Here is a 12778-nt window from a genome sequence, read left to right as displayed (position 1 = left end):
AGGTTAAGCTTTATGAATTTAGTTGTGTTCAAATTCCCTAGAAGTGGAAGGGCAGAGAGTATTAAATAGCATTAATAGAATTAGTATTAAATAGCAATTATACAATTGGAGTATATTTCTCAGTAATGATATGAACTCTGTGAAAAAGCAGCCCTTCAGAGGGCAAAGTGTGAGGTAGAGGGTGATTTGTTATTTTGCACTTTAGTATGCTCCAGTGGGTAGGAAAATCAGGGTGGAGAATTGTGCCACCAGCATACAAAAGTTCACTACACTGGAAAATCAGATGTAGGTGACTCTTTACCTCTTTACCGTGTGTGTTTTCGCGGCTGTGCTCAAGCACCTCCCCAGAATGGAAATACATTAAAAAAGGCTTGTGTTGAATGCTGCATATCCAGGAATTATAGCGTAATGAAATTTCTCTTTGGAATAGTCAACCAGAGTTTGGTATTCTGTACAAAAAAAAAAAAAATCTGATTTTTGTCTTCATAGGACAATATATACCATTGTTTGGATTTTTCCATCTTCATAAAAGCTGATAAGAAGAATTAGTTCAGGAGGATATTGTGCACTTTTCCCATTGAAAGGTTTGACGTGAGTACTATGGGGAAGAGAAAATTGGGCAATAGGACAGGATGCGAATTTGAAAACTAGACAGTGACGTGTTGGGTTATTTAAATCAGAATGAAAAAAAAAGGCAGTTATAAAGTCCAACTCCAGCAGTGAAGAGCTAAATTTCATTTAAAAAAAAATCAAAACAAAACAAAAAACCTTTGCAGCTGTCTGTTGATAATTGATCATTTCAAGTCAGTAGTTTCAAAATATTTAAGAGAGCTTTGCACTTGCCCTGGCAAAAATCAGGTTTTTACTTTGTTAGTATATATCTCACACTGATTTATTGCATTGCGATTATCGTAGCTTGGCATGTGTGTAGCTGAAGGCCATATTTAGAATTACAGTGTTTAAATATTTTTTTTAATTAATTTTTTGTTAAAATCGTTTAGTGTTATTTGGCCTGGATGCCTTTGTGAAAGAAAACTCATTTGTCCATGTGATATTTCCTGGTAAAAGAATGGTTAGATAAATAAACAAAACAAAACAAAAGGCAAAAAATACCAGCCAAGTTTTCATACTGGCATTCCTTTCGAACTTCTCATCATATTCAGACACCCCCTCCAGCCCTGCCATGGTATTGTTGATTTTGTGTTATGAGAACAAGACAGGTGCCTGGAGGTGCTGCAGATACCACAGCTGGATTAAGGAAGCCTGCAAATTGTGGCAGCAATTTCCATTAAAGGGTTTTTAATTACCACATGGATCATGCCAAAAAATGATTGCAAAATATGGATAATTTGATTTCTGTTTCATGTCTCCAGGGTGAATCGTAAAATTAGATTCTGGAATTATTACCTTTGAAAAAGAGTAACTGTCATACGCGAACTAACCCTGGATGCTTGCAGTGCTAGTGGTATTTTGACTGGCTAAGAAAAATGGCTGCTGGGACCTTAAAAGTCTAATGTCTTTTATTTTAGTAGATAGAGGGACTTTCTTCTCGTGTGCCAGTTCCATTCTCTTGCAGAAGCCACTTTGTGGAGTCTTTGCTGTAGCAAGATGCAGCCTTCCTCTGAGATGTCTGGTATTTCACTGCCTCACTTTACAAGAAAAATGTAACACATTACACTTTCAAGAGAAGGTAGTCTCCACCCTAGACTGAAGACACATGCATATCAGCAGGGAGGCAGCTGAGATTTCCCAGAAACCAATCCCTATATATTGTCTCCTCCTCCAATATATAGTCATGGGCAAATACAGCTGGGAAGCTGAGGTATTTTTAAAATTGCATCTTTAAAACTTTTATTGTTCAAAACAGGACTTCATGGAGACTTCTGCGTCTCTTACCACTGGATGAGTCATGGCTCTGTTTTTGTTTTTTTTGTTTTTTTTTCAGTGGGAGAATTTTGATTTACTGAGATGTTTTACTCTGTCACAAAACTTTTGAAATGCTAGGGATGTAAATTTAAGGATTATATTGTCAGGGTTTTGTCATTTAGCCTTAGGTTGGGTCCTGTTAAAAGGTTTTAAATGCTTCACATCTGCTGTGCCACAGCAGAGGAAAACAGAACCATGCCTGGAGTATAAAGTGTAGTTACAGTTAGAAAAGTGACTGTGTGAAAAAGGCATGTTCTCAGTCAACAGATCTGTTCTCTATGTGTATTACCACTTTGCTATGCATGCTTCACTTGCAAGAGTAGTCTGTCATTACTTTTCAGTCCTTTTGCCAGTGGAGTGCCAGTGGGGCTATGAGAGAGCAAAATATACGCTATCCTGTCTCTCATGTCATAAATGAAGTTGTTAGTGAAATCCCAGTTGCAAAATCTTTGTTACTGGCTATGGAGAGGAGACATGAGCCAGCCTAACTTACAGAGACATGGCCAAGAGCGTAATACTGGTTAACCTTGCTTCCGTCTCCATTCCCCCCCACATACCCAAAATGAAACAAAACAAAACAAACCCCAGCCCAAAACCAAGCACATATACCATCTTTTTGGTTTCAAACTGGATAAATTTGATCTCATTGAAAACAGTAAACATGAAACCCTACTGTGACATATTTACGGAGTGATATATTCAGAAGATGACTGCACTTAAATAAAATAAGTTCAAAGACTAGTAATCAAAAACAAATATTGTCAATTCATCTTCCAGAAGGGAAAAAAAAAAAAAAAAAAAGGTAGCTGAAGCTTGCATTTTAGGGGTTGAATGGATACTCGTATGTAAGCAGTGGTAAATAGATAAATAAGCTGCTATGAATGAATATGAAGTGGAAAAAATAGTATTAGAACAAAAACTGTACATGAGCTAAAAGCCTGAAGCAAATTATTTTCTGTTGGCATCCATTGTTCGTATTATTACTGTCCTAGGAAAACTAAGCAGAGAGCTTCTCCTCTCCTCTTTTCTCCTCCTTGGGCTGCCTTAAGAGTTCATAGAATAGTAGTGAACAAATCATAATGCCAGAATTCAGCCGTAGCACTTTTCCACTGCTTCAAATGGCCAGCCAAGCTGGGGTTGCAAACTACTTTTTCATAAGGCATTTTTCTCATGTGCATGGTTCTGACCTGCTCTGTCTCACTGAGTAGGGTGAGTGGGTACACATTTCTGCAGTCCCAAATGTAAGTAGGTGTGCTCCTTTTGGGGCTGTCCACAGTTACTGATGTCAGGTAAGGATTTAGTCCCTTGCATTCCTGTGAACTGTGAGCTGTAGCAGAGGTGACGTGTAGGAGGGTGAAAATTCTCTCTGGAAATTTCCAAGTGAATTTCCACATGTGGAAAGGCTGGAAGAGGCTGTAAATCGGAGAAACTTCCATTCACTTAAGCACTTTTAAACTTTCTTCTAAATCCATTTCTATATCCTATTAGGTGATAAAATTCAAAAGCCTCTTCCCTATGCTGACATGCTACTAGTTTATCAACAAGTGCATTTTGGAGTGGATGGGGAAGGGAGACTTACTAGCAAATTTGATTAATAACTTTCATCTTTCTTGCTTTAGAAATTATTGCTCTTTCAGTCGCCATGTGTTCTTTCCTACAATATTTCACTTGCACTTGTTCTGCTTTCTTCCTGGGATGGGAATCTCAGTGGAAACTACCATGCCATGTAAATAATATACACATGACAGTCTATTATTTTGTGTGGTTATTAATCCCTGTGGAGTTGAGAGCTTTCTGGTTTCCCTTAATGTAAAATCCATAAGCATGTTCCCATACAGAAAAAAAAGTCATGCTTTTCAAACTTATATTTCATAACGCTTAGAAAATATCTTCCCTGAGATTGCCTAAGAAATTCTAAGAATCTTAAAAGCTTGCTGATAAACCTTGAAATGCAGATTAGGATTCAGACATACAGGCTTAACTTTTCAGCTTTGTAAACCATACTAAGAGAGATTTAAAAAACACATGAAACCCTATTGTTTCTAAGTTTATTGTGAATTAATGAAGGCTTGAAGAAATCAGCTTTAATTGGAGATATCCCCAAAACAATTGTACTTCTCAGCAACATGTAGATACCAAGGTGGGAATAGGACTCAAGCCATCCTGGAGTACAAAAGAGGAGTTCCCAAGGCCTCATATCTGCTCATAGACTTACTAGGCTTACCAGTTCTTCACAAGAAAAGTAGACTTGTTAAATCTTCACAAAGCTGCCATGCTAGAAATGTGTGTGTGTGTACAATCAGAGTTTACCTGGACTTGGAGTTTTCCTGAAAAGAGGTCTAAGTCACATTTCTTTTACTGTCCATACACAAAATAGTATTTTCAAATCACTGTAATTTTGCCAAATCAAAATAAAATGGTACTGATCAAAGGACTTCACTGTGGGCTCTTTTCAGTCCAGTTTCCTAATTTATAGCTTCTTCTAGAAAAACTTACTGTTATAAGATGGAAATGAGTTTGTTGTGGTTTTATTTATTTTTTTCTTCTTGTAGGGTGGAATTTTCCTGTTTCCCCCTATATTTCTTCTCCTCTTTCTTTTTGTCTGCAGTGGCTGAACTGTTCAGGCTAAAAAAAATTTCAGAGGCTAAGAAAATAAAATCCTAAGTGATAGCTGTCTGAGAAATCAGAAAATAAGAAGCTATGCCATTGACTTCCATTACCAGTTTTCAGACATTTCCCTTTTCTGTAGTTTAAGAATCATAAAGAACATTTTCCACGACCATTATTAGTTAAGGTTGACAATATCTCCCTGGAAAAAGTAACCTGGGAGAAGCACAACGAGAAGACTAAAAAACAGAAAACTACACAGCCCAATAACAGTCATTGAAAAAAAAAAAAAAAAAAAAAGCATGACTTGCATAAGGTTGAACAGTAAATATGCAGGATGTGCAGCTTTTCTACTTCATATACTAGTACCCCTTAATTCTTCATTTGCAAACATAGAGGTGATTGTTGGGAGGCCTGGGTCCCCCTATGTCTCTCTTGTCCCATGCAGCCCCAAGCCCTGTATTTTCTGCAGCTAGGGAGAAGTGGGCGGGGCATGGGGTGCAAAAGGCAGAGTGCTCAGCAGCCTTGTTGCTTCAATTCCAAAGAAGCAGTTAATTTAGACAATGAAATGGACATCGGAGACTGACAGCTCTCCTGCTCCCCCAGAGGCTATTCCCGAGGCAGTCACAAGGTTCTCTTGTGGGTACCTGCCCTGTTCTCCTGTGTCCAACACACAGGTAAATCGGCTCGGGGCTATTGTATCATCAGGACTTGACAGGCTACCCTGAACATACCTGGCAATCTGTTCAGTGCCACATCTACAGCATGCTGAATCCAACCCAAGAAAATAAGCTGGGAAGTTGAACACCAAACACATTCTCAGGACTTCAAGACCAGGAGACAAACACCTGGGTGCAAGAAGCGTCCCATTTCCCAGAAATAACAGTGTGAAAGCCATGTCCAAGCTGCTGGCCGTGGTCTTTGTAAACACAGCACTTTGCATCCCTGAGTTTCACAAAGATCACACAGTAGCCAACACCACAATAAATCTTAAATACCAAATAAATGTGTGGTTTACCTCCCAAGGTCTCTCCCCTAGTCTTATTATCACCAACAATTGGGCTAGTGTTATAAAAACAGTCAATGTTGGCTAAGTCACTTGAGTGCCATTAAGAAAAATGTTTCCCTCCCTGGATTATAACTGAAAGGGTTTGGAAGATTTGAGTATTCATTTATTTTTATTAAAATTGTGGTAAAATTATAAATGACCCTTAAGGTAGCAGTAGCTCCTATGTGATAGCATGTAAGCCATTAGCTGTGAACAAACAAAAAGGAGACTGAAAAAGTTTTAGAAGAGTACTTACTGTTCTCGTTGATCAGGCTTTTAAATGTCTGCTTGTTTGTTTGGATTTCTTTCACATTGTTTAACCTATCTTATGAGGAGGTAGATGATTTTGAAAATACCATCGTAACACCTGCTCTAGTATAAGTGTATGTGCCTTGCCCATGGACACATACTCACTTTTGTATTGGCAGAAACAGTATGAATTCTGCACTGACCTTCTGGAATTTTGCAATTTTCTTGTCCACAGCATGAGATCTTCAGGAAAGCTTCCTTGGGGAATATTTTTCCCTATTCTCCTTCCCTCCTTTTCTACTTCGGATACCATCTGGTAAATTGAATTTTGGTAATTTTGTGTGGCCACTTTTCTCATACTCTCAGTTTATACTCTCAGTTTTTTTGATTCCAACATTCCCATGTTCTCCAATGCTCATGCAAGCAGGCTGGAGTTATTCTTTTTTTATTGGGTTACTAAGCACACCACTGAGGATGTTTACCAAGGAAGGAAAGCCTGACATGAACCTAATACATGAAGAGAGAACTGGTCCCAGATTTTTTAAGAGAGTCTGGAGGGGTTTATATGCCAGAATTTCATCTCTGGTGAACAATGCACTGAGCTTTAATTGATTCCTGCACAGTGTCTTAGACTGATGAAAGGGACACTTCCCAAAGAAAAGCAACCATCAAAGCTTTCACATATGTATGCATAAATGTCCTTGGCGTGATTGCAGTGAGACTTCAGATCCTGCCCCAGTTCCATGTTGAACTCCAATTAACTGTTTTTTACCAAATCCCATCTCCCATGATAATCATGACATCAGTCAGCTACACCCTGATTAATATTCCTTACCTCAAACTGTATCTGAAACAGGTTTTGAGTAACACAGGGAAAAAGTCCAGTTTCATCCTCAAGTAATATTGAAATCCTTTATTAGTGACTTAAAGCAGATTTGTGGAAAGCTAAATGTTAGCTTTTAGGCTGCAGTGGATGCCTTCTTACTGAACTGGATAGAAATGAATTGCTCTATATTCACTTTTTTTTTTTTTTAATGAGAGACAACGGCTTAATAAATGTGTTTTATCTCTGCTGTGTTATAACTGGCTGCCCATAAGACTGTGGTCTGATTAATATGTATTACAGCATCTTCTGACCCACCCCCTCACTGTTCTAGATTTCTGATTTTTATTTTAATTTGCTTACCCTTTTGAGGAGATAAGAACTACGTACCTGGTCTGTCTGTATCTGTCAGTCTTCAAATCTCTCCACTTCTTCCTCCCCCATCTTTCACCCTTCCTGCTACACTTTTGGACATTTAACTCCTGGTCACATCTAGCCAGACTGGGCAGAAGAATAATGGTCTCAAAGATGGGTCTGTCCGTGCAGATATGTGAGCATGATCAGCTGAACTGGGCAGCAAGCCCTGAAAGAAGTTACAGTGAGGATGAAGAAGGAGGAGTGGGCACTGGAACCACTGTCTGGCAGGGCTTTCAGGCTCTGGTACCACTCTGGAAAAGCAGCAGGACATGCCATCTGTGATGGGTAGGACACACTGTTTAGGATGTGAATGAGAAAATGGGAGGGAAGTGGGTGAATGCAGGGGAGGAGCTTCATGGAAATGAAAGGGATATATCTGTAGAAAGCAGGTTCCATTAGTTCAGATGCGTGAGAATGACTTAAAAGTATCTCTCAAATTGAATTCAGTCCTAAGTACTTCAAAGAAATATTTTTTCCAAGCCATTCAATTGCTGTTTCTTCCCTTTGTGCACTGATATCTTTCTCTTCATTTATTTTCATTTACCCATATGAAGGTTATTAGCATAATCAAGTACTGTTGCTCAGTGTTTCCATCTCACTCCTATGTTTTACTGTCAACAAGAAAAATAGTAGAATTCAAAACAGATCAGTTTTTTGGGGATTAATAATCTACTAATTTATGTTTATGTCCGTGTCTTTATTCTTCAAATCTACAATAGGAAGAGATTTTCATCCAGGACAAATTTTCATGGTGCCATTATACTTAAGTTAATGATTGTACACTCTGGATGTGAGGGTATTGTCAATTGTGAAACCGTCTCCCTTACTGATGACCACTTATTCATCGGGTGTTAGTTTACCAGAATGACTGGAATCTGATGTTCACTTTAATGCAGAAATTTATTTCTCTATCTGAACCTTTCAGAACTTCATGTCATTTCTAGTAAAATGGCATCTTTTTTCTTAGAATCATAGAATCGTAGCATACTTTGGCCTGGATGGGACCTTAAAGATCATCTAATTCCAACCCCTCTGCTATGGGCAGGGACACCTTCCACTAGACCAGGTTGTGCAGATTGTTCTTTCTTTTCTGGTAGAAGTCTTAATGATTTTACTTTCTTGTACATTATGAAGTATTTTATGCAGGGGAAATAAAATAAAATAAAATAAAATAAAATAAAATAAAATAAAATAAAATAAAATAAAATACCTCAAAGAGCATCATTGCTCTATTTCCTAATATAGGCATGGTACAAGTTATTTAACTAGAAAAGAAAAGGAAAGGAAAGAAAATGAAAAAAAAAAAAAAGGGGGAAAGAAAAGGAAAGGAAAGAAAAGACAAATTCCATAGCTGCAACAAGTGACTTTTTGTTTTCTTTTTTACTGAGTGACTGTACTAGTTTTAAGGTTCAGTACTGAATAGACTTAGAAAAATCTCAGTGTTCCAAATGGCTATCAGTAAGCAACCTAAGTTTTAAATGCAGGCTAGTGTGACATTGAGTCATACTTGGGGTACCCAGTTCAAAGCATTCTCAAAGAAGCAGGTTTTTTGGAAGGTATTTTCTCTTAGAAGTTCTCTGTCCTCCGCAAATTAAGCACAAGACACTAGCTCTTTTGAAAATTAAACCAGTGTTTCCAGTTGCAGCTAGAAGCAGAATTCTCAAAAAGTTCACAAAAGAGCTAGCATTTGTAAGATTTGTTTTGTTGGATGTTGCAGGATCAGGATGTTCTATCTCCTCATAAAAAACTGATTTTGGGGAGTTTTTTCCAAAGTAAGCTTTTAATTCCAAGATTTTGATTTATTTATTTTTTCCCACGTGTATGCTAACCTTTGTGTGAGGTAACGGAGAAACTGCAAGAAAAAAAACAAAAACAAACAACAACAACAACAAAAACACCATATCATTCATTAGGTAGCTACTTCCAGAGTAGATAGGTCATCCTCATTGCTGGAGCCCTACTTTAATGCAGTGGAGCACTGTTTTATTCTGTGCAACGTGATTGTGTGGTGTTTATTCAATCCCTGTGTGTCCACATGAGTTTGACGCTAATCGGCTGTAATTGCATAATTCACAGATGAGTACTGAGAAATCCTCTACTTGTCTAGCAAAGACCTTCTGCATTGCTGGGCTCTGTAGTTTCAGGCCATCATTCTTGCTGTCCTCGGTCTTTCACAATCCCATCAGTTTGGCAAATGCCCAAAACGTATTTAGTCATGAACTCATTACTGATACAACAGGCAACACAGTGCATGAAACACCATGCTGCCCACAGCATTCCTAAATAATATGTTCTGGAATGCTTATCTTAAATTCCATCTTGTTATTACTTTGGCACATTTAAATAAGTGGACTTGTCAACAAATAACAATCAGAAGCAATGGGCAACGTTTCATTCATGTTATGTCATTGCCCTCCAGATTTCATTTTCCATATGTGAAAAGCATTCCATTCCTAGGGAAATAAGAAAGATGGAAGAAATAATGTATTTTTATTATCATTTGACAGCAATTTATGTTTTTTGATGACTAAAGGAGGCAGTGATACCAATCTAACACAGCAGGATTATGATAGTCAAGACCAGTAGTTTCTACCCCGTATATCACCTATGAGTCACTGCCTGATCTTATCCAAGTTGCTGCTTGCCACCACTTCCTTGACCCCAACTTGTCAAAACCACTTACAAAATCAGCAAGAGGTGGCCCTCCAGGATTTCAGAGGCAAAAATTAAGAAGCTCTCATGGAAAGTATGTTTATGATGTCTCCGTGCTTTTTTGTATTCTTTTGTAAAGTATAGAAAACAATCTTTACTCGCGTAACTGTTTTGAAGCCCCTGTTGTTAATTGAAGGAGTTACTGAAACAGAATGTCTGTAATAAGAACTGATGTGCTCTTCAAATACGCTGCTAAACAAGCAGGGTGTTGAAAGTGCTTATTTTCTTTGTGTGTGAAAAGCAGCAGAAATGTATATTGCAAACTGTGACCGTGACATTTTAATATGATTTAGAGATTTAAAGATTTAAGTGAGATTAAAGATCTAAGATTTAAAGTGAGCCTTCGTAATATTTTATGCTTTAGGAAGCAGCTATTCCAGTCATAGGATCTGTGTGTGTGGGAAGAGTGTGGGAGGGGCTGTGTGCACAGCTGAGGGCCTTCTGCAAAGAGCAAGAGCTTTTTCTTGGTTTGCAGGGTTTTAAAGAATACAGTGTGGTTTTAAGTTTTTGGGTTTGAATCCATACAGGAACGTCTACTTTGGGCACTGGGAAAGGCACTAGAAGAGTTAAGTATAACTTTGAATATGGTATGGTGAAAGAGAAGGCATGAGTGGGTAGTAGATAAGGCAGAGGCAATACTGCTGATGGTGTGTGATGTGGAGTGTCATCAGTTATAAGATAAATAAATAAAACAGGCATTCTGTGAGCTATCCCTCTTGTTCTGTGATAAGGAGTTATCTCCAAGTGCAAAAATATTAGAAGCAGGGATTATTCTGGTATATCTAAATAGATGCTGTATCGTGATACCTCCAAATACACTCTTCAGAAATAAAAAATAGTATATTTAAATATTTTATTGTTATGAGGTGCCGTTGCTGCTCACAGAGGCAGTCACCTGCTTTGTGTTGGAGTTTAAGTGTTCCTATGTTGCTGTACTTGAGATTTTGCTTCCAGGTGATAGCAATTTTGCTGCACTGAATCTCTATTTATGGCCAGTCCACTTCTGAAAGGAAGATTGACATTTTCAGCTGTGCTGGGTATTTCCCATTGTAACAGCCTACTGTTTCCATAGAAATTCTTCAAAGTGTTTTAATAGAATGTGGGTAAAAAAAGGAGTTTTGTTGACATATTTATTCTGCCAGGTTTTTAACAATCTTATTGATGTCTCTTCAATATTCCCTTCTTTTGAAAAACAGGAACAAAAATGCAGAAAACGTACATGCTGTTTTCAGTATGTATGGCACATTCACCATCCATTTCCAGGACCCTCAAGTTCATTTTTTCCCTTCTCTTTTTTCTTCTCCCCACCACCACTTCACCCCACCATCATTCTGTCCCTGAAAGCCCTCTTCTACATAAAATTAGCACTACAGTGGTGACAGAAAGCCCTTAAATGAGATACTGAACATGTTATGATTCATCAGAAACTCTCTATGCCTCTGAATCAAGTTACTTACTAAATGGTGGCTGCGTTATGGGCAGAGTGAGATGTGAGTAACCCATGCCACGCATTGTCAGAACTTTTGGAGCCCGCTGGAGATACCCACGTTGAGCTGAATACATTTTGTTTTAAGGGGGTGTTGATTTAAATGTTGGATGATTCACTGCCTCCTGCTGTCTCCTGCAGTGTGGGCATAATACTCGTACATTTGAATGCAGTGCTTTTTAATGTTTCATTTAATGTCCATCCTCCTCCTCTTTGCCACCGCACGATACCAGTTACCTTGTGAAATGTTCCAGCTACTCTGTTTCATACTTGCTCCTAGTCAGGCTCCAAAGTTGTACTCCAGCCTTCCAGGGAGTCATAATTCTAGCCTTGGGCATCTTTGCTATTCCCGTAAGATATTATTACATATATCCGTGTGAATCCTTCTCTTGCCTTGCCTGGGTTTGCTCAGTTCACACACACACACACACACACACACACACACACACAAAAAAGGATTAGCTTTTTTAGCTTAGTTTGTTCCTGTTTAATATGAACAGAAATAGATAATGCTGGCAATGACACATATTAACTTCTTTTACAATTAAGAGTTCTGACTTTTAAAAGTAAGTTTTTGGTGAGTCTGGTGAGACTTTTTTAAAAGCAATCAGCAGACCTAGTTCTTAACCACAGCAACAAAATTACTGAGTGACTTTGAAGTGTTCATAAACCTGAAAGGTAATTTGAGTTCTCCTAGCCCAGAGTGAGTGGGTTCTCATTTTTTTTATCCATTATGTAACTTGAGAGAGTTCAAGCTGGTAACCTGCTAAGCACAAATTCCTTGGTCTGCCAGGCCATACAATGTGAAGCCCTACAGCCAGTGAAACAGGAGGAGGGAGATTCCTTAACAAAGCATGTATTTGTTTGCCCTAAAACACCTTATCTAAACAAAATGTTTTTCTGATTTCTGACTGCCTTCAATCACTGAGCATTCTACACATTTTAAGATGAGTTTCTGGGTGTCTCAGTATAGGTATTTAGTGTCTGTATAGATATTTCCTGTAGGTCCTGGGTTGTATCCCCCAGCTCTTTGCCAATGTCTCAGAAAATACATTGCATTTGAACATTACTGAATGCCGTACGCATCTGAATCCCATCCCTTATTACTCTTTAGCCAATATAAAGTTTCCCTCACTAAACACTTTCTAAATTAGATAAATACAGGGCTCCTTCACTGGAACTTCAAATGACTCATGGCATGAAGCTGCTTCTGGTGCTTGGATTCCATTTTCCCTGGAGTGAATAAGACCCTTTTTATAGCGTGGGTATCACAGGATCACAAATGCTTTGGATCCTGAACACTTCTTTGACTATCCTGTGTGATTTTCAGTGTTATCAGAATTAATTGGTGCAATTAGAACATAAATCCTTCTGGCCAGAGAGATTGGCCTCTGGCTATCAGTTGCTAAATTCTGTACAGTGTATGTCAGAGACCAAAACTGCAGCTGACGGCCAGTGATGAGGAGTGCCCTGTGCATGTCCCTGGAAAGAGAGGATTTTAATGTCTTTC

This window comes from Cygnus olor, chromosome 2 (genome assembly GCF_009769625.2).
Source record: "Cygnus olor isolate bCygOlo1 chromosome 2, bCygOlo1.pri.v2, whole genome shotgun sequence".
NCBI classification, from domain to species: domain Eukaryota; kingdom Metazoa; phylum Chordata; class Aves; order Anseriformes; family Anatidae; genus Cygnus; species Cygnus olor.
Note: the sequence above shows the minus strand (reverse complement) of the source record.